At 59.7% G+C, this 21,909-nt stretch overlaps 1 pseudogene; it reads right to left on the bottom strand.

Annotated features, from left to right (window-relative positions):
- Positions 1-1,321: 1,321 nt before the first annotated feature.
- LOC115933156 (alpha-2-macroglobulin receptor-associated protein-like) lies at positions 1,322-21,157 on the bottom strand (annotated as a pseudogene).
- Positions 21,158-21,909: the final 752 nt, after the last annotated feature.

Raw genomic sequence — 21,909 nt, 5'->3', positions numbered from 1 at the left:
CATGGTCTCCCACATACAAAAGAGGCCATTATACAGTAAGACACGCTACTCCGCAATTAGACACCACAAAACGCCAGCCAGGCTGTCCATAATTAAAAATACCGAGCACCAAGTCTCAGCAATCCACTAGTGTTCTCCTTCCACCCGGCTGGGAGAAAGAAACATAGTCCAACCACTTTGGAATCATCTCTATACTTGGACAACACACTTCGTAAGATCCATTAGGTGCTCCTAGAGTCGGCCCCCACCCCCACCCCCACCCCCACACGAGTGTTCACCACAGCTATTTCCAAGTGAGTGTTATTACCCCAGAAAGGAAGCAACTCAAATATCCACCCACAATAAAGTGCATTAAAATCAGAGCACAGGACAGTCATGCAATGGAATACTATACAGCAATGAAAAGGAACACGCTTCTGCTAGATGACAGGGCTGAGTCTCACCAACACACTGAGTACCTTAAGGCTCTCAGGATAATGGGGAAAAAAAGAACCAGAATCCACCCCCCGCCCCACCAGCCACACACACACAAGTCCACATAGCAACAGGCACCCACATGCTGTACCCTGGGGCCCTTCCAACCCTGATGCACCAACTCCCGACATGCTGCCTCTAGCCTTGACCTTTCTCAGAAATGATAGCTTAGCGGATGTTTGGCAGATCTCAACAGTCAAGCCAAGATCCAGCTGCAGTCAAAACACAATACGCCTGGTGGAGCCTCTTCCAGGTTCAAACACGGGAACCACACTCGGAACAGGACCCGGATCCGAGCCTCTTCCAGGCTCAGACACGGGAAGGGAACCATGCCTGGAGCCGGACCCGAGCCTCTTCCAGGCTCAGACACGGGAAGGGAACCACGCTCGGAGCCGGACCCGAGCCTCTTCCAGGCTCAGACACGGGAACATGCTCGGAGCCGGACCTGAGCAACCGCCAGTCCATCAGCTATGGTCAGAGGAAGGCCTCCATGGCTGTCTCTCCCCCGTGAGATGGGGCATTTACACAGCACACTTAGGGACACGGAGGCCCTGCAGGTTTGGTGAGGTCTCCCGAGGTCCCTGAGCTGCAGAGGTGAGAGTTGAAAGACGCTGCCCCCAGGCCACAGTCTCTGACTGTCCACAGAACCACACGCTCCACATCTTCCCCTCAAACTCAACCCAAGCGCTCTTGGCTTTAAATCAGGCCGGGCCGTCTCACGGGAAAAGGAGGTTGGCTGCAAAGACCCACGGGGCCCAGAGGGGAAGCTGGCTATGACGCGATCCCTTCACGAGCACTGGCTCCGGCCCCAGCCACCAGGACACTTAGTGACCAGCCAACAAGCGGGTGGTTTAAATACTGCACTCTATTTTTTAAGGACTCTGTGCATAGTATTTCCGGTGGCAGATGTGTAAGATTTTTTATGTAAATCGTGTTGTTTTAGCAGAGGACTATCAGACCTGACAGCAGCTGGACATCGAGGTCCTCACTGGCGTGGTGACTGCCACGCTGATGCTGAGTGGAAGCCAAGCCCCTTCAGTCAGAGCTGGGCCGATCTCAGACCCAAATGCTACCACCACCAAGCCCTGTGTCGCGACAGCAGCGGCTGCAGTCACCAGAAACAATCCTTCCTGCCTCGACACCCGTGCCAGCCCCAGCCACCCTGACGGCGGGCTGTCCACGGAAATGCCACAGCCAAGAGCCCAGGTCCTTCACGCTGGCCTCTTCCCTGCCGGGCTGGGCTCCCCAATGCCTTCAGAGTTCGTTGTGCGGAGCTCTGGAGATCCTGCTGGACAGGTCCTGCAGATGCTTCTTCACCTGTGGACAGAAACGTCTCATCAGCTGGGGACAGCGCGCCTCGAGGCCAGCTCTGTGAGCTCAGCCTCACGTCAGGAGACGCGCGATCCAAAAGGAAAAGGCGCAAGCCCTGCACATCTGACTTTCCAATTCCACACCCATCCAGAAATGCTCAAATCACAAAAGCAGCTCAGTGCTAACTAGAAAATCCCACCAAAGAACGCTAAGAGCCACCAGCCAGGAGCAGTTCATGCTGAAGTGGAAAGCTCAGGGTCTCTGTGATAGGCCCATGGTGTTATTTATTTACTTACTGAAAGGGTCTCGCTCTGTCACCCAGGCTGGAGTGCAGTGGCATGATCTCAGCTCACTGCAACCTCTGCCTCCCAGGCTCAAGTGATCCTCCCACCTCAGCCTCCCATGTACTTAGGACTACAGGTGCCCACCGCCACGCCCGGCTAATTTTTTCTATTTTTGGTAGAGATGGGGTTCTACCACGTTGCCCAGGCTGGTCTCGAACTCCTGAGCTCAGATGATCCACCCACCTCAGCCTCCCAAAGTGCTGGGATTACAGGTGTGAGCCACTGTGCCCAGCCCCACAGTGTTATTTTTAAAAGTAATGACCAGAGAGACTGGGACAGAGCTCTGGGAAAGGTGCCTTCCTCCTCAGGACCTGGGAGGGAAGGAGAGGGACCTCCAGCTCCTCACATCACAACAGCCCAGAGCAGCCCCACAGATACCACCCCAGTGGCAGCAGGTGCTGCGTCAGCCCAGCCTGGGCCGGGGTCACTGTAGCTCTCTCCGGATTCTCACAAAACCCTGCTCGTGGGCACCACCTCCCTCTCCACATAGGAGCCCGTGGCTCAGGGTGAATAACTCACCGAAGGTCCCTTCTCTCAGCGGCCCTGACCTCTGCCCCAACGGTGCGGGCGCCTCAGGCAGTGCCACACGGCTTTCTTAACCAACACCGAGCTTTGCCGTGGTCAGGTGAAGCTAGGTGCACGCTAGCATTCCATCCCCGCGTCTCGCGGGAGCGCTCTGCAAACCCCACATGGTGGTGCTCACCCTGGACCTGAGCTCCTGCCCACGGGCAAGGGCCGCAGGCTGCTCTCCTGCACATTCTGCCAGGCAGACCCGCACCACCCTCTCCTATCAGAACTTCTACCTTCATTTATTTTTTAGGCCTTTCCTATTTTTGAATCGGTAACACATGCCTGCAGTTCAAAGTTTAAAGGGCACAGATGGGGCTCCTGAGCCCCAGCTCCCTCCAGAAAGAACTTGGCATGAGCTTCCAAGGTTTTCTGTGCCTCTGTGGCAAGGCCGTGCGCTGGCTTCGGCTTCTCCTGGGCTCTGCCCCTCCTCCCCTCACATCCCAGGGGCTGTGGGGAAGGGGGCTCGCCTGTCTCAAGGGCTGGAGAGTGCCCTGACTCATGGGCTGGCTGTGGGTATCCAGGTCACGCCCCATCCTGGTCACACGAGGACGAGGCAGTGGCCTGCCGGGGCCTGCGCTCACACCTGAGGGTCGGGGGACTGCACTACAAGCCCGGGGGGCTCCCCTAGCATGGCTGCTGTGGCCTTCAGTGCCCCACACACTTGTGGCCCTGGGGTTCAACTCGGACAGGGAAGACAACAGCGTGGGGCCCACACCCCATCTACAGGAAGCCCTGAGCTGCATGTGGGCGGCCTCATCTTTGCTGCAGGGGAACTGTGGCCTCCCCGGTCCTGGAACCCGTGCGCACCGTGTAGCCCAGCTCCTTGGTCCGCCCCTCCAGCAGGGCGTGCTTCTCGCGGCTGCGGCTCACACGCTCGCCGTCGCCCACGCTCTCTGCGTGCCTCAGCTTCTCGTGCGCAATCTCCAGCTGCTTCTGGTAGTGGTTGTGCTTCTCGATTTTGGCTTCGAAGTGCTTGAGCTCCTCCTGGAACAAGGTTTCCATAGGTGAGTGTTCCCTCCCCGTGCTCGCCACGCCATCTTGTGGTCCCGGGTGAACTGCAAGGACGCCAAGGGACGGCGCCATACCCGGGGCAGGACAGGCCTTGCGGTGACATGGGCAATGAGGGGGCGGCAGCTGGGAGGCCATCACACTAGCAACGGGTCCCAGCCCGCGCCTCCTCGGCAGCCCTAAGCCGACCCCTTCCCTGTCTCTGCAAATGGCACCCCCGCCCCCCGAATCTGGGGGGCCTCCAGCTCGTTCCCAGCCAGACCCCATGTCCAGGGGCTGTGCTTCTGTGGTGGCTGCCTCTGCACCCTGCCCCCAGCCTGCCTGGGTTCCACTGCTGCTGGACTGCAGCTCTGTCCCTGCTCCTGTAGGTGCCCTGCCCTGCCTTGACCCCACGCTCCAGACCCAGGGCCCTCCACGTGGCCCCACCTGCCAAGCCCCATGCACATGCCTGCGGCCAGCTAAGGTGCCCCAGCCCCAGAGGGAAGCTCCTGACCCCTTTCTGGGGGAGGTGCTAAGGGCCCTTCCAGGGGCCAGGAAAGTCCCAAGTCCTATGAGGGCAGGACCACACCCACCTCCCTCCCAACAGACACCAGCTATAGGGACCCTGGGTGAACTCACGGCCGGATACCATACCCAAGGCTGCCCACCCAGGACCCCCGCTGGACTCCCCACTCCTCACAGCCCTGCTGGGTGCTCACCGAGCTGATAATTCTCCACCCTCAGAATGATCTGGCACTCCACACGCCCCAGGAGCCCCTGCCACCTGAGGTGGTCTCCTTCCCTCCCTGGGCCTCCATCTCAGGAAGCGGTGACACCCCTAAACGATCCCGGTAGTGTCCTTGGTCCCCTCCCCCCAGGCTGTGGCTGGGTCCCGACCAACTGCTGACCATCCACAGTACCCGCACCAAGGCCACGCTCAGACGTGGACACGGACAAAAGAACCAAAGCCCCTCCCTCCAGAGCCTGGCCCCGCCCCTGAAACACGAGTTCCCACGCAGATGAGGAGGAAAACGCAAGCAGGTTCACCGAGTGGTTAAGGAAGAAACTGCGAGAATCTTGAGAGAGCGAGCTCGGAGGAGAGGGCTGCATTTCCTTACCCGGAAACTGCAAGAGAATCTTCACCACAGGAGAGAGCTAGAAGGAGAGGGCCGTGTTTCCTTACCTGGAACGCCTCCAGCTCCTTGTCCGTGAGGTTGGCGGACTGCGCCAGGTCCCACAGGTCAATCACCCTGGGCTCCTCGAACTCTGCAGGGGAGGAGCAAGAGTGGCCTCAGCAGCACCCGGGGTGCACACCACAGCCAGCCCCGCGGCAACCACGCTGAGTGTGCATGGAGCCTATGAGGGTTTGCAGGCGCGACCTGCATGTGTGTGAAACACGGGTGCGTGCACTCAAAGTCTCGTGGCGCACAGAGGGCATCTGCTCAGTAGCTCACATGACCTCGCTGAAATGTGGCTTCTCTGTCCCCTTGGCCAAACAACTGCTTCTCCTTTGTGTCCAGAAACACCTGCCTCCATCAGAGCCTGGGAAGCGCCACAGCCCGCCCTGGCTGCCTCTGAAGCAGGAGGCAGAGGATGGACGTGGCCTGTGTGCAGAGGCTGCTCAGGACCTCGGGTGGGGGCGCCTGCAAGTTCAGCCAGGTCCAGACTCAGGCACAGGCTGTTTCCCTTCGGTCCTGCTCAGGGTCTCCAGCAGGATGTGGTGCTCGTGAAAGTCAAACATTCGGGCTCCTGGGAGGAGCCAAACAAACCAAGACGGCTCCTGGACCCTGGTGCTCACGAAGGGACGCAGTGAGAGACTCCGGGGCCATCACCACTCTCCATCCAGGAGCGAGTAGTCCAGAGCCGCCTGCCCATGGAGCCCCGCAACAGTGGCCTCTGCTGACCCCTTCCTGCTCAGGACCCTGAGGACCCTGGGCTGGAGGGGCTTGCTGGAAGGCCCAGGCAGACCCGCAAGAGAACTGCAGGAGCCGCTGGACACAACTGCCTTGGGGACAGCCCGAGGTGGGAAGAGGAGTGTGTGGGGCTGAGTCGCCCTTTCCTGCATGGACTATAGCCAGGCTCATCCGGGTCTCTCCAGCACAGGCACTCAGCAAACTGCATCGCAGGCCTACAAGGTGGTCCAGCCCCCAACACTACGGCCAAAAGCCTACAGCTGACACAGTCACCAGCACCAGGTCAGGCTAAGGGAGCCTGGGTTTGGGGGTGGGTGGTGAGGGGTCTTGCCCAAGGGCACTCAGGTGACAGCAGCACAGCCAACCAAGGGGACCTGGACCTGCGTGGACACATTTGACTGCTGTGCTGGAGGCTGCCTCTGGCCAGACCATCCTGGAGACGAGGCGGTGGCTCTGCCTGGCACCGGGGACAGAGACCAGCCCTGCTGTCTTATCACCATGAGGGCACAGATGCCATCTCCTGGCGGCTGCTGCCTCCTTGAGCCTAGAGCAGTGCCTGGTGTGCAGCTGGCGCTCAGTGTGCACGTGGAGGATGAGGTACAGAATCGGAAGCTGTGTGAGTGAGGCCAGCAGGCTTCTGGTAAACCCTGCACAAGGCTCTGGCCCGGGTCCGGGGCAAGAAGCAGTGGTGCAGAGCCTGGCCACTGAGGGCCTGCAGTGGAGGGAGATGAGCTGCTGAGATGGAGCCACAAGCTCTGTGGCCTCAGCGGGCGTCCTGCCCCTGCCGGGCTGAAGGGGACTGATGGACGGTGTGGGTGGCATGAGATGGAGACAGAGCTGTGTTTGACAAGTGGTCTCTGTTCTTGGCCAACAGCAGCATGGGAGGGGCCGTGCTGCTGAGGCTGGGGAGACGCTGGGAAGGGCTGCTCCCAGGCCCGCTACCGCCACTGCCCTCCGCTAGTCTCCAGGTACAAGGCTGGGGACGGCGAGTGACCTTCATGGAACAGCTCCTGGGAGCGAGGCCTGTGACCACCCCTGGGTAGACTGAGCGCGCCGAGGGTCTCTGCTGCGTCCACAGGCCCAGGTTCCCGTCGCTACAAGCACCTGCCTGCTTGTCCCCAAAACACAACCAGAGACGGCCCCACCCTCGGGAACCAACAGTCCCGGCGGGCACTCACCGGCCTCAGTGCTGTAGCCCTGGTGGCTGACCCTGCGCAGGCGGTCCAGGCCCTGGTTGATGCTGCGCAGCTTCTCCTTCAGCTCCGTGTGCCTGCTGTGCAGGACGTTGCCCTTGATGTCGCTCAGGTCCGAGGGGCTAATGACGTTCTCGTGGATTTCTGTAAAACCGAAGGCAGGACGCCATGAGGCTGGGAGTCCTCGCCCTGCCTGCCCAGACCACTGTCTATAACGCCCACTGCTGGGGAGCTCAAACTCGCTCTCATTTCTGGGCTGAAAATGTCCCCCTTCTGCGGTCCTGCAGTGCCGCAGAAACGACCGTTGGCACAGCTTCCTTTCCAGGCGAGACAGGCGAGACGCCGGGACACGCGCACCAAGTGGTGCCTGGAGGTGACAGCTGGGGCACCAGGTCCCCTGGGGGCTGACTCTGGACCCCTGCCCTGCCCCCTCTCTGCTGGGTCACCCTCCATTTTACTCCAGCTTTGTGGGGTGGGAAAGTCACACATTTGGGGAGGGTCACGAGTCCAGAATGAAGGACCCATCAGTGAAGCTCAGGTCTGACAAAGGCAGCAGCTGTGCCCATGGTGGGGGCAGGCGCCAGTGGGACTTGGTTCATCCAATGCAGGCGGGTGACTCCCAGAGCCAGCCCTGCCTGCACAGCAACCTCCCCACTCACAAGTCCGGTGGAACCCTGGGAGAGGGCGTCTGGTGCCGCCCCCCTGCCCCTGCCGTGTTCCCGAGGGGAGCCGAGGCTGCCCACTGAGCACAACGAGCCTCAGGTGCAGGAGGGGTGGGGGGCAGGAGGGGGTGGGGGCGGGGGGCACCTTCGGTCCTGCTCAGGGTCTCCAGCAGGACGTTGTACTCGTGAACTTTCTCTTTGTGATGCAGGAACTCCCGCCAGAGCTTGTCCAGTTCTTCGCTGGAGAATTTCCCAGAGGTCTTCGCCTAAGAGGGAAACAAGGCCTGGAGTGAACCCGCCGCGGGCTCGTGTGGCCAGGGCCGCTCTTCAGCCGACCACTCCTCATGGCCAGGCAGGCCCTTGCCTACGTGAGTGCCGGGCCAGGTTCTTGGCCTCACGAAGGGCAGGAAAACAAAAAACAAACCGGAGAAGAGCTGCTGGCAGGCAACCACCCTTCTCCTGGACGTGTCCAGGCTCAACGGGGGACGGCTACCGAGCTGGCTGGGGTGGGGAGCAGAAGATCCCAAGGAGGGGGACAGGGCAGCAGCCCAGTGACCCTGGGCTTGCCTGGCTCTCCCAGCTGCAGGTGGTGAGGACAGCAAGGCCACCTTCCTAGGGGGACCTCTGCCAGCCCCTCATTGTCATCCCACCTGCCTCCCGGTTGTGGGGTGACGTGGCTCACACACGTCCAGGGAGGCCACACAGGGCCCTCTCTCCCTCTCAGCCCCCTTCTACCAACTCCATCTCTCCTGGCCAAGGACAATGAGCTGTGACTGGGCTAGTACAAGAAGTCTAACTGTTGACCCCAAATCAATGTGATCCAGAGAAACTGTTCTGGAGCAGGAGCCGCTGGAAATGGGGGAGCTGCGGCAGGTAAACACCCTGCCACGGCCCACCAGGCCCTGCTGGGTCCCAGCGCCTGGCCCCGCACCAGGCCCCCGCACCCTTCCCAGGCACAGGGTGAAAGGCCAGCCCCACACACGAGGGCACCCTTCTAATCACTGAGGCACGTCCACGGCACCACTCACTACACTAAAAATCCGACACAGAGTAAAGAACGCAGCCCATGCTACGTCACCGTCCCTAACCACACGTGACCTGAGCTGAAGGTCTGACAGCTGCAGGCCAAACAGAGCTCCTTTACTCAAAGAGCAAGGAATCTTCTAAACAGGAAAGCTGAAAAGATTCACAGAACGACAGTGGAATGGCTTCCTTAGGAAGCCACCGTCTTCCTGAGACTTTCCCAAACCCCGGCTCCCATGCAGAGCAGAGACTGCCCCTCACAGCCCCCGCCTTAACACTCAGCGTAACGGCACCAATTCTGCAAGGTATGCAAACAATCGAAGAGTACCTTGTGCCACAGCTTTTCCAGCCTGGGGTCATCCAGCCCGTCTTCCTGGGTGCCACTGAGGGAGTTGCTGGTCACCTGCCGAGCGTCCTTCTTCCCGTCCAGACCATACTTGGCCAAGATGACTAGGAGAGAGGGGAGGTTCTATTTGATATGGTTTCCTGTGAAAAACAGTCAACAGCCAACACATCTGGGTTGCCACGGTGGGTGAGACAGGTTTGCCTCTCATTTTCCAGTAGTTTCCTTTCACCCATTTCCTGGATGACCACTGGAGATCTGGGGAGAACAAGAATATAAACAAGCGTGGGGTCTGTGGTCTCCCAGCGCTTAGGAAAGGGTCTGGCGACTCACGGGACACCCCCAGGACCTCCCTCTTTCCTACCAGGGACACACCGGCTGGAGTCCTCCATCAAGCTGTGTCCCCATGAGACGCAGCTGTCGGAAGCAGCTGGTGGGCTGGGCTGTAAGAGTGGTTACCGATTGGCCCGTCTTTAGCGACCAGCTGCACAGATTTTCAAGAACAAAATTTGCAGCCTCACCTGCTACCATAGGGCAAAAACTCTTAAGGACCACAGGACAGAGGCCACCTGCAGACTGTGCAGGGTGGCAGGGCTTTCTGACAGCACACATCTTATATTTATTGGGAGGAAAAACAGTTTCTAAAGGAAAAACGTCAGTGTCAGCAGCTTCTAACAAAAAGTTACTGGTAGCAGCCAGGAGGAATAATTAGTCTGCAGTGTGCTGTGGCCCAGCCACTCGGGGAGCCCTCTAGGATCTGCCCACGTGGTGCTCCCCTAGCCCCGCTTCCCTAGGGGGGACTCGGCATCTGTGGGCTGTGTCTGTCACCACACGCTGCCACCAACATGATATGAAAGCAGGCGCTCGACGCGGGCCCTGGTGCCGACAGGACTCAGCTGCAGACAAGTCCTGCACTTGGGATGTGAGAGCAGAGCCTAGGGGCTGGCCTCGCCCTCCGGCAGTAGCTCTCCCCAGGCCCCAGTTCCCACTTCCAAGTCCTGTGCTGTGGCTCTGTGTGACAGGCCCTCTACTAAGTCCCCTGGAATCCGGGGCCCATGCAACCCCACCCGCCTCCTTAGCTGGCGGTGGGCTTGCCTGCCGGCCCTTTCCTGGGGGCTGGGGGAATTCTCCCAGGGCCCCGCCTCCCACAGAATGGGGTCCTGCCTTCCCCTCCGGGCCGAGAGGGCCCCGAGTAGGCCTCTCCCAAGATGCTGGGCTCGGAGCCTCCCTTCGCCTCACACTTCCCCTCACCCCGGGACCTCTTCACCCAGATGGTGACTCCTGGACCCCAGCGCCTCCTCTGGGCCTTCACCTTCACCCGTGACCCTACTGGACAGAACTACTCCCAGCGGGGCCTCCACATGCTCTGGGCTCAGCAGGCCCCACCCCCGCACCTCTCCCAAAGGTCCATCCTCTGTCACTGCCAGCCCTGGGGACTGTCCCTGCTCCAGGGACACCCTGAAAGCCTCAGGCCTCCTTTCTCATCGACACCACCCTGGCCTCTGATCCCTCCTGTCTCATTCTGTCTGGAAGCCTGGGCCATGGGGGTCTCAAGGCCACACGCAGCATGTGCTTCTCGTGTTCCAGCCTGGAAGCGCTTGTGATCTTCCTAAGCGTGAAAAAACAGCCTGTGGTCTTGTCCCTGAGGAAAGCCGTCTCTCCTGACAGCAGTCAAGAGCTGCTGGCGCTGGGCACGGGTCCCGTAGATGCACGCTTCAAAGCTCAACCACATGCTGGGCCTGTCTTCCATGGCAGGGAATTTATACCTGAAATAACTATTTTAGGCCGGGCGCGGTGGCTCATGCCTGTGATCCCAGCACTTTGGGAGGCCAAGGCAGGAGGGCCGTCTGAACCCAGGTGTTCAAGACCAGCCAGGGCAGCAAAGTGAGACCCCATCTTTTAAAATAAATAAATAATTAAATAAATAATACCGGCTGTGGGGGATGAGAAAATAAATGAAATAAATACATACAAAAATACACAAACTTTTTAAAAAAGTGGCCTGGATGCCTCCTGGCCTTAGAAAGCCAGTGCCAGGCCTGCCTGTGAAGGCCGTCCTGCCCAGACCCCCAAGTCCAGCCACTGCTCAGCAGCACTGAGGTCACAACCCCAGGCTGTGCACCCCTGAGCCCGAGAGGAGGAGAGGGGGAGACAGGGAGGCTGGGCCATGTCCTGGGGCTCTGAGGCTAGCCTGGCTCGAGCCTTCCTAGTTGGAGCCAAAAGCTCTGAGCCAGAGCCCAAAGTGGCTGGTCAGACCCCATCAAAAGGCAGAGTGCCCAAGGCTGCGATCAGCAGCAGGGACTATGGAAGGTTCTGGATTCTGGAGGTGCTGGGTTCTGCATGGAATGGAGTCACAGAGCACTGAAGCTGGAGGCGGCCTCAGGAGCACCGAGCCCTTAGAGCTCCTGGGGAGGATGAACACGGCCCCACACTCCCTGCCTGGGGAGGACGGACGCCATCCCACACCCCCTGCCTGGGGAGGACGGAGGTGGCCCCACACCCCCTGCCTGGGGAGGACAGACGCTGCCCCACACCCCCTGCCTGGGGAGGACAGATGCCACCCCACACCCCCAGCCTGGGGAGGACGGAGGTGGCCCCACACCCCCTGCCTGGGGAGGACGGATGCCACCCCACACCCCCTGCCTGGGGAGGACGGACGCCGCCCCACACTCCCTGCCTGGGGAGGATGGACGCCGCCCCACACTCCCTGCCTGGGGAGTGAAGTGGCCCTGGGGGCGCAGTGAGGGTGAGGACAGGAGCGAACCCCAGAGCAGAGCAGGGCAGGGCAGAGTGGAGCGTGGCCCGTCTGTCTCAGGGTGGACCTCAGCATGGAGGGTGCCAAGGGCAGGCACACTTGGCTATGGCTGGTCCCCCAGGTATGGTATCAGACTTGATAATGGCACGGGGGACCTTGGGGGTCCAGGGGCCACACCCAGAAGATGGCGGGCAACCGGCCAGGACGAGCCTCTCTCCTGAGTGTGGGCACGGTCTGCTTCTGGGACGCCAGCTCCTAGAGTCCCACTAAGTTTTCTGCCAGGTCACTAGGCAATGGCAGAAAACAAGACAGCTCCACTTGGGCCACAGACCTGGACACTCTGCAAGGACACTGCCTGGCGTGCAGGAGGGAGCTGGTTCTTAGCCCACTTCTGTGCCCCCTGCAAGCTGCTCTGTCTCCTCCAGGCCCCAAATGCTGCCCTGCTGCATAGCCAGTCCCTTCTTCCTGGGGGCACCTCCAGGACAGGCTCTTTCTTGGCCCTTGGGAATGGCCCACTAGACATGCTGGTGGGGATGCAACCATCCAGAATTGTTTCAGCCATGTCTCTGTTCCCCCGGCAGTCCCTACCGCCATGTCTTGGCTTACGTCCCACCTAGACTCTTGAACATGGTGACATAAACCAGCAAAAATGAAGCCAGCCCTCTGTCTTTAACCCGGGCGCAGCCACATGACATGTCTACTGATGCCTGCCAATGGGAGAAGAGGGGTGGCTGGGAACAGACCACCTGCTCAGGAGTCAGAAAACCCTGGCTCCAAATCTTTGCTGCACTACTCAGCTCTGCAACGCCAGACAAATCACCCTCTCTGAGCCTGTCAAATGGGACGACAACGAGTTTTGAGGAGTAGGTGTTAGAGCATCAGGCCTAACGAAGGAACTCCGTAGACACCTCCTCTCCTTACCAGAGACAACCCAGGCGCTGCAATGCCTGAGGCCATCAGCACGTGTGAAAAGCAGGGCTACAGCAGACTCCAGACATGGCCAGGGCTCTGGGGCCACCCTCACGACAGCAACAAGTGCGATGGCAGCCACCCCCACCCCCACCCCAGTGGGGAGTATCCCACTTGGTTCACACCACTGTCCTGTGAGACAGGAGGAGGAAATGGAGGTGGGGGGCAGGGGACTATGCCGGGGGCCCAGGTCACACAGGGAGCAGCGGGGGAGGGGATTGGGGAAGGGGTGCCTGGGGTCAGGCCCAGGGGCAGCAGTTGGGTGGAGGCGCAGCAGCTTCTAGGGCTGCTACACATAGCTGACAGCAGGCAGCTGAGCACTCGACTCTCCGGAGCAGCCCCAACCCCAGTCCCACGGGCCCACCTGGTGTGCGTCCTCTGCCCGCCAGTGCCCTGCTGACGGGCCCGTGGTGAGGGAGGATGGTGGAGGAGAAGGGTCCAAAAGGAACAGTCGCAACTCTGTCATTTAAAACCCTCCTGGCTCTGAGGACACACCTGTCTTCCGTATGCTGGTACCAAGCAGGTGACTGTCCTGCCTCTTCTTGAATACCCACAGGGACGAGGGCTCACTAAGTGCATCACAACCAAGTGTCCATTCTGACAACATCTGGAGTATGTCCCCAAAACTTCAAGATGCTAGGGGAGACTGCTTCCTCCTCTGGGTGACAGAGCCTCCTGCTGTCCTCCGGCCCCTTCCTGCACCCAGTGCCCCTGCCTTGGCCCTCCCTCTGGCGTGCCAATGGCACCTGTGACAGCAACCCGAGACCACGGCCAAGGGCGCATCTGTGCTCAGAGGAGAGCCCCCCGCAGGCTGTGCCCAATGGGCCCCTTGGCCAAGAGCCAAGGAGTCAGAGGCGTAGCCCACAGCACTGAGGCGAGCAGCCACCATCCCTCATGAGGGTTAGCCTCGCCAACCTCTGAAGCCAGTGGCCACCTCCCTCATGAGGGTGAGCCCCCAACCCAAATCCTAAGCTTTCTGGGCACTCAGGATGCTCAGGGGAAAGGCTCATTTTGGATATCCAGATTAAGCATAATGCAAATATTCCCAAATCCAAAAACAAAATCCGACATCCAAAACACTGCCGCTCTCAAGCATTTAGGAAGAGGGATACTCGACCTGCATTAGGAAAGAAACAAATGTACCATTGAGGTTGCGTATGAGTCTCGCTTCCTTCTCCCCATCTTTGTCCAAGCCGTCAAGCTTTAGTTTCTTCCAGGCGAGTTCGTCCCTCTCCTGTATCTTCAGATCAGCGTGGAGCTCGGCCAGCCTCACGGGAGGAAGATGCAGCTGCGAACGAAGGGGAGGAGCCTGTGAGCCACGAGCAGGATGGACCAGGACACAGCGGGAAACTGACCTCGGAAGAGGCTGGCCACCGGGAGGTTCTGGGAGACCAGGAAGAGGTGGAGTCAGGGTCACTGTCCGCAGGATTCAAACCCCACAGGTTTAGACAAGAACTCAACATGGACACCATTCTCTAGGCCTGTCTGTATACACGATCTGGAAACCCCAAGTCCATCGGGGGCTCCCTACCAGCAGCGGCTGCTCATTCCTGTCCGGCTGTAACAGGACACCCCACCCTAGCACCTGAGGACAGTCATCGGGCACTCGGATAAACAGAGCAGGAAGAAGATACCCACTGCATTACCATTGCAGATACACATTGCAAGGACACAGACACCTAGAAGCTCTTTTTAAAAAAAAAATCACTGTAATCTCAGATCTGCCCCATCTTCATTTCCCAAAGACCCTCAGTCACCACCTCTCAAGTGTACCATGATCCGAACTGTCTTGCTGAGACGGTTCTTACACAGCCCCAGATCCTTCTGGAGCAGGAATCTGTCACCCTCTCACTTACCTGCTGGCGTAGACCACACAGGCAGCGCCCCGGAATGAGCTGCCGCACTGGGGCTGAGGAACTTCCCCACCCCACCCTCATCCCTCTCCGCAGGGCAGGCCACGCTTCCTTCATCCCACCCCTGCCCTCCCAGCTCTGGGACCCTGGGTGAGAGAAGGGAGAAAGTGAGGTGACCGCTGGGCACACTGCTTTTTGGTTGCAAAGACAGGATTTAGGCCAAGAGTGTCCCCACGTCAGAATGACTGGGCCAGAATGCCAGGCGGCCGAGGCAAGCAGCAGAAGGAAACCCACCGGCCAGCTCTCATCAACTCTGGCCTCAGGGCTGGCCCGGCCGCTAAGAGGCGTGTGCTGGGGCAGGCGAGCCCTTCAGGGAAGCGAAGGCTCTTCCGTGCAGAGCAGAGTGGCCCAGCTGTGTGAACCAGAACGTGTCATGAGGTGGCACCAGGGTTCACGGAGACAGGGTGCTGTCCCTGGCTAACTGGGGAGGCTGCACCGCATGCCTGTCGTGACGCCAGCGCATTAAAGGCTCTGTGGAGTCCTGCAGCAAAGGAAGTGCTCGGCACTGTGCAGTGCAGATCCCCAAACCTCTCAGCTCTCAGGAGGGTCCCCCTCCCTGAGCACCTGCATTCTCACATTCCCCCGGGGCTGGTCCTCACGAGCTGCCCATGGCTCTAGGAGGGAACCCCAGCTCCTGCCTCTGAGCTCCAGGTGCCCATCACCTAACGCCTGCCTCTGATCATGTGTGTTTCAATATGGAGTCTGTTTCCCCTTAGAGATTTGAAATATTAATCTTTTATCTATATTTCATTAGCTATTTTCTAACATAAATACAACACAAGCTAGTATCCAAAGTATGTGTGTTATATTTCAATAAAGTTTATGTAAAACAGTGAACATCCCCAGGAAGCGTCAAGAGCCGGCTGCCTTCCCAGTGTCCCGCAGCCCGCGCCGCCTTGTGGCCCACACTGCCTTGCAGCCCGAGACCTCAGGAGGCCCAGCCCTCAGGTCCGCGCCGCGCAGGGGCACACATTTCTTTCAAGACTCGCGCGAAGCCAATTCTGTGTGTTTGGCACACCCCACACTCCGGAACCTCCTCGCCTCACTCTGCCTGTATCTAGACTGAGCCCATCCTGCTCCCTGCAGCTCAGTCTGTGTTGGGCCTGGGAGGAAGGAGACCCCTGACCACAGGCCCTGTCTCCAGCTGGGTGCTGGGGCTGTCAGCTCCGCCCTCTCTCCTCTCAGAAGCCCAGCCTGACTATCCGCGGCTGCCCTAGCCACACAGGCCCCACCCTCCAGGAGTTTAAAATTTAGTTAGGGACGAATTCAGATTACTGAGCCAAGATCCCCAATGGTAAACAGATAGCAAACGGTAGGCACAAAATGAATGGCAGGGCCTAGGGCAGAGGAAAGCTTCTAATTCTCTAGAAGGTTCTCTAACCCTTGGTGGGTGGTCCCAGGGCAGTCTTTTGTCTGGGCCCTCCTGGTAGATGCTCTGCGCCCCCATCTCTGCAGGGGCTGCTTTCCAGGATTGTCCCGACCTGAAAACCCTTTCCCTGGCAGCCTTCGACACACCCCTACCTGCGTGCCTCTTCCCCAGCCAGCCCCATCCACCCAGCCCCTTCTCCCCAGAGCTCCACCCCGTGCCCCTCTGTGCCCTGGACACTCGCCTGCGGCGTCCACTGGAAGGCCCTAGGAGACCTGAGGTCTGATCTGAGCATTCCCAGCAGGAGGACCCAGGACAATGAGGCACCTGAGTGACGCTGAACTCTCAGGAGGGGCAGTCTGTGCCTCAGGAGGAGGGGGAGCCCACACCTGCCTATCTTGTTTGTGACCCAAACTCCTGGAGGAACAGGTCTGCTTCCATCTCTACTTCCCCGTGGCTGCTGCTACCCTGTAGGCGCCTTACCTACCGCGCTGCACTGCCTGGGAGGGTCTGAGATGCGAGGCCCACAGTGATGGTCCGAGCCAGAAGCAGCACCCTGGGGCAGGCAATCCAGGCCCATGCTCTCAACTGTGTGCTGGCCTTGAGGGGCCCCAGGTCTGCCCTCTTTGGCTGCAGGGGAGAGGACGCAGGTGTCCCATGACTGCCCATGGGCTGCCCGCTGGAAAGCGGAGCTGAAGACCCAGGGCTGCTGAAGTCCTGGGCCCGTCTTGGCAGGCTCACAGCCAGGCACCAACCCCTGTAACTTGCAGTCCTCACTGGCTTCCTGTCTGCCTCCCTAGGGTGCTGGGAGAATCAAGGGCAGGTGCTCCGTGGGCTGTAAAATCTGCAACCCACAGGGGAAAGTCATTGTCTCCCTCTGATTCCCCAACTCTCAGGCAACAGGGGGTCTAAATTTCACACCGCATGTCTCACAAAAGCCAGCTCCCTTTCCCCTGATGTGTGGCTGCCAGTGCTCAGCGCGGAAGGGGCCAGCCTGGCAGCACCACCACAGAAAGCAGCCCCAGCTCTGCACAGAGGAAGACCAGCAGGTCACGTGCAGACCCCAGACCCCACGTCTGGATTCTTTCACCTCTCTCAAGTTAAATGTTAACGCATCAAGTTAGAAGTACCCTGTGGAGACCAACTGCAGAAAAGAACCTGTCAAACATGAAGCAGCGAGGCAAATCATCAACAGCCAGGGTATACATGCAGGCAAGAAAGCCGGTTCAGCTGATCAAACGACGCCGGTCCTGTGTCCTCAGACACAAGCAGAGCCGACCGTGTCCTCCTGACCAGACCCAAGGGCCCAGCACTGCTCGGGACCTCAGCAGTGGCCCTTCCCCACACAGCACCACCCGCGTGCCAGCAGAGCTTTCTGGAACTTTCCAATAACCTGCTGCTGCTTCTCAACGCCCCAGGAAACCCAGGCCAGGGTCCACAGCTACACCACTGGTGTCAACCTGCACACACAGCACAGTTCAGGCTGGGCAGGTTCCAATGCCACCAGGACCGCCAATGGACCACCTCTTCAGAGGGCACGTGCCATCCTCCCAGCGCTCACCTGAGTGCCCGTGCCAGACTGCAAGGCACCCACCATGAGGAGCAGGCTGTGGCGGTGACCAAGGCTTCCTGGCACGCTGTACCTGTCTCACCACGGCAGGTGGCATGCACTGTCCCAGCCCAGCCACTGTGCCCCAGCTCCTTCCACCTGAGCTCCATGGACAAGGGCACAGCCATACCCACCTTGAGCTGCTGTGAGGTCATGCATTGGCCTGGCGAGTCCTAGGTGCCCATGGAGGCCACTGGCTGGCCCATCCTCAGAGGCCCTTCTCAAGCCAGGGGGGATGCTTGAGAGCTGGGGTGGGGCTCTGAGGGCTCCTCTCTGCAGATCTCAGTTTCCACTCGTCAGACCTCTGAGAACAAGATGCTTCACACACTCTCATTGCAGTCACCATTCATGTCAGAACTAAGGACCGTCTGCGTGTGGTGCCTCCTGGGATTACACCTGTAATCCCAACACTTTAGGAGGCAGAGGCGGGAGGATCACTTGAGCCCAGGAGTTCGAGACCAGCCTGGCCAACATGGTGAAACCCCGTCTCTACTAAAAATATAAAAATTAGCCGGGCATGGTGGTGCATACCTGTAATCCCAGCTACTCAGGAGGCTGACGCACGAGAATCACTCGAACCTGGGAGGCGGAGGTTGCAGTGAGCCGAGATCACGCCACTGCACCCCAGCCTGGGCGACAGAGTGAGACTCTGTCTCAAAAAAAACAAAAAAACAAAAAACCAAAAAAACTAAGGACCTATGGCCAAGGACTCCGAGCTCATGGCACCGTGCAGCCCAGGCCAAGAGGTACACGAGTGTGTCCCTGAGCGCCGCAGCTGGACCATGCAGACCCTGGAGCTTACTCCTCAGCATCAACACAACACACAGAGCTCTGAAGAGGCAGAGTCCTCAGAAGGCGTCTGTGAGCACAAGGGCTCTGCATGGCCTCCGACCTCCAAAGCTCCAGGGACAGCCTCTGCTCAGGAGTCTTGCAACACAGTGGAGCCCGCCTGTGAAAGAGGAACTGGGAGAGTCACAGAAAGTCAAGATTCAAGTTGCTGGAGAGGATGAAGCAGCACCCCCCGGCCGGGTCTCGCCTGATGAAAGCGGGTCTCAGCATCTTCTTGGCGGCAACCTCAACGCAGGTCTCACAGCCCATCAAAGGCAAAGGTTTCCTGAAACGCTCCCTTCACCCTATGCCTACTGACACACTACGCAATCCTATATGCCAGGATGTGGCTTTACATGCAGAAAACAGGGACACGATGTTTTCATGAAGCAAACCAAAGAAAGGACAAGACCATCCTGGCTGCTGAGCGCAGGTCGCAGGAGGCTGAGAGCAGTGGCTGCAGAGCCGGGCAGGACGTGCTTCTCTGAAAAAGCAGCCCTCACCTCAGTTATCTTCCAGGGGGCGATCCAAGACCCCGTCTCCGTCTGATACCTACCTAGAGCGGCGAGTCAGGTGGGGTAAGAAGCCGACTGGAGTGACTGTTTGCACGAACAATTCTCTGCCCCTACGTTCGAACTGACTGTGGCTCCTCCTGCCTCCTGACCACCCTGGGCCCTGGCACGCTCGGCAGCAAGAGCCACAGCACAAAGACCACCCGGGATGCGCTACCGCCACTGAGAACCTCAAAAAGACCCGGACGGGTCTGACGCCTGCACACTTGGCTCCAGGATAGAACACCCTCACAGCACCGCCACCCTCCAAGCTTCTGTTATCTGGAAGGAAAATCAAGACGAATGGGCTCTGCAGGCCTGCCTGCCATAGTACCAGGCTCTCTGGAAGGGGGGAAGACACACAAAATCCCCCAAAACACTCTCACCCTCGAAGAATTTCACGTTCTGTTCAGCAAAAAAGACTTGCCCACACAACTAGAACTTCAGGACTTAAAGGGACCAGAAAGATCATCTAGTCCAAGGCTCAGTCCAAAGTGGAGGTGAGCAGCTCGCCCTACCATGGTGCCCAGTGAACCTCAGGGAGGTTCAGGAGACATGACCCGACCCAAGACTGAAACTGGTCAGGCGAGCACCCAGCACCGGGGGACAGTGCAGGGGCAGCCCGAGGGTAGCCGGACCAGTGCAGGGGCAGCCTGAGGGCAGGCGTATTGCTGCAGGGGGCCTGGGCTGACAAAGACAGAGGACCAGCTGGAGGTGGCTGGAGGTAAGGTGGAGCGCACCAGGGCGGCCCTGCAGAGCAGGTGGAAGACTTGGGCCAGCACCCAAAAGTAAAGGGAGCCGCTGGGGTTCCTGGGCCCGAGTGCACTTCCTCAGCGCCACCTCCAATTGGTCAGGGAGTCTATTTTGGGCTCCCCATTCCTCATGGGGAGGGGGGACTCCACCCACTCAACAGATGCCCAGTGCAGTGGGCACGGGGAGGCGGCACTGCATCCCGGCTGCTCCTGGTCACACCTGTTCCCTGCTGCTGGGAGGCCATCAACACATCCAAACCCAGCCGTGTCCCCAGCCCCTCCAGAATCCCTTCCTCCAAGAAGCCGCCCTGCCGCTCCAGCCCAGAGCGTTCTCCCACCTCCGCAGGCTGAACATTACGCATGGGGCTTGACTGCTGGTCCCAGGAGCAGTTCAGGAAGGGCCTGTGGAGCTGATGCCCAGGCGTCAATCCCCATCCCCACGCAGTCTTATAACCGTCTATCTGTCCCCCACCTGTTTCTCCTCTCCCTTTTCGTTCCAAAAGTTCCTTCTTATTCTGCAAATCATTTACTTTCCCTCTCAAAGACTCAGGAATGCTTAAAACTGGACTATTGAGACAGAGATCTAATCTGACTCCTGCATTTGAGATGAGATAATGAGGCCCAGATGGTCGGCATAGTTCGAAAACACCCATTTCAGGTGTTTTCAGGAACACCTAACAAATGAAGCAACCGTATCTTAATGAAGAGAGCAGCTGGCCCAGGGTCACGCACCAGTTAGGAAGCTGTTGTCCCGGGGGGCCCCACCGGCCGAGCCACCTTGGGGGTGCCCTTTCCCCTCGGGGCCTCCGTACCCTCATCTCTCAAATGAAGGAGAGGTCAGGTGAGCGCCCTGTTAAGACTGACTTTCAGCATTCCCAAGGTCGCGTTTTATGTGCTCTAAACCGATCCCATCTCCTCACCTCCTCATTTCTCGCTCAAATGAACAAGCACGGGCTTGCTACTGGGATTCCTTCTGTCCCTGGACACGTCTTTCTACCCAACATTTTGTTTTTCTTGTTCCCCCACATAGGGAGATAAGGTTGAGGGAACAGGCAAAGGCTCGGGAGGCAGGAGACCTGTGATCTAGCCTGGTTCTGTCCCTACGCTAGGGTCAGCAGGCCGCCCAGGCTGGGGAGGGCGACACTGACCCTCGGGGTGCCGGCCGCCACCTGCCTCACACGGCGTCGTCGCCGGCATGGGTACCTTTCCTGCTGCAGAAGGGGTCGGGGCGCCCCACCTGACACTTGGGGGAGGCTGTGCCAAGGACAGGGCGCGTGGGGCACAGGTGCCCCGGCTGCGCCCCCCTCCGCCTCCGACCCCTGGGCCCCGCTCCAACGACCCCAACCACGGCCCCCGCCCCCAGGCCCCGCTCCACCGCCCGCGGGTCGCGCTCACCCGCTGGGCCTTCTCCCACAGCTGGTTCAACTTCTCCATGCGGAACTCCTCTCCGGACTCGCGTTTCGGGGACGGCTTGGGCTGGTTCTTCTCCCGCGAGTACTTGCCGCCGTGGCTCGCCGCGGGCCAGGGCCCGAGGAAGAGCAGCAGCAGTAGCAGCGCCGGGAGCCTGAAACGACCTGACCCTCCGCGGCGCCATCTTCTCTGCGATTGGCGCTGCGCGGAGAGAACCTAGCCTGCCGATGCCCCGCCCACTACCCCGCCCCCACCCACCGCGCGGTCTCCTGGGAATTGTAGTTCCTCCGTGAGCGACCGGCAGCGGCGAGGCCGCCTGCGGACTCCAGCGCCTAGGAAGCCCTGCGCAGGCGCAAGCGTTTCCCAGGCAACCACGCCGCGGCCCGAGGCTGCAGACTCTGGCAGGGGATACAACTGGAGAATGAGGGTGGCCGGGCGGGAGCAGGGATCAGGCCTCACCCAGAGCCCGGAGCCTGGAGCCCGCACGACTCGAGGCCTCTCTCCCTCTCTGCCCCACAGAAAGAGCGGAAGGCCCAAGAACCGGGCCATGTTTGGCTGAGCCTGATAATGCTCCGGCTTCACGCGCACTGACGCCGACTCTTGCATGTCCAGTGCTGTTGCGGGGTTGGCACTGCGGCCCGGGCCTGGCGCTGAGGAGCCTGGCCCAGCCCGCTTCTGCCCTCCGCGGAGCGGCTGGCCGTGGGTGAGCCCAGGCCAGGTTGTCCCGGGGACGCAGGACCGCGCAGACGTCCCCCTACGTCCCGGGGCCCCTGCCCCAACCCGCGTCCCAAGCGCTTGCTCTCGCGCCTGCTGCAAGGCAGGAAGGACTTCGTGCGCTTTTCCCCAACCCATGACACTCTAGGAAATTCACAGAGCCAAAGTTAGCATAGACCGCTCGTTGGGGGCTTGGCCAGTGAGTTGGGAAGTGCCCTGGAG

The sequence above is a fragment of the Gorilla gorilla genome, chromosome 12 (assembly GCF_029281585.2).
Source record: "Gorilla gorilla gorilla isolate KB3781 chromosome 12, NHGRI_mGorGor1-v2.1_pri, whole genome shotgun sequence".
Taxonomy (NCBI): domain Eukaryota; kingdom Metazoa; phylum Chordata; class Mammalia; order Primates; family Hominidae; genus Gorilla; species Gorilla gorilla.
This window is presented reverse-complemented; position numbering and strand designations above follow the sequence as displayed.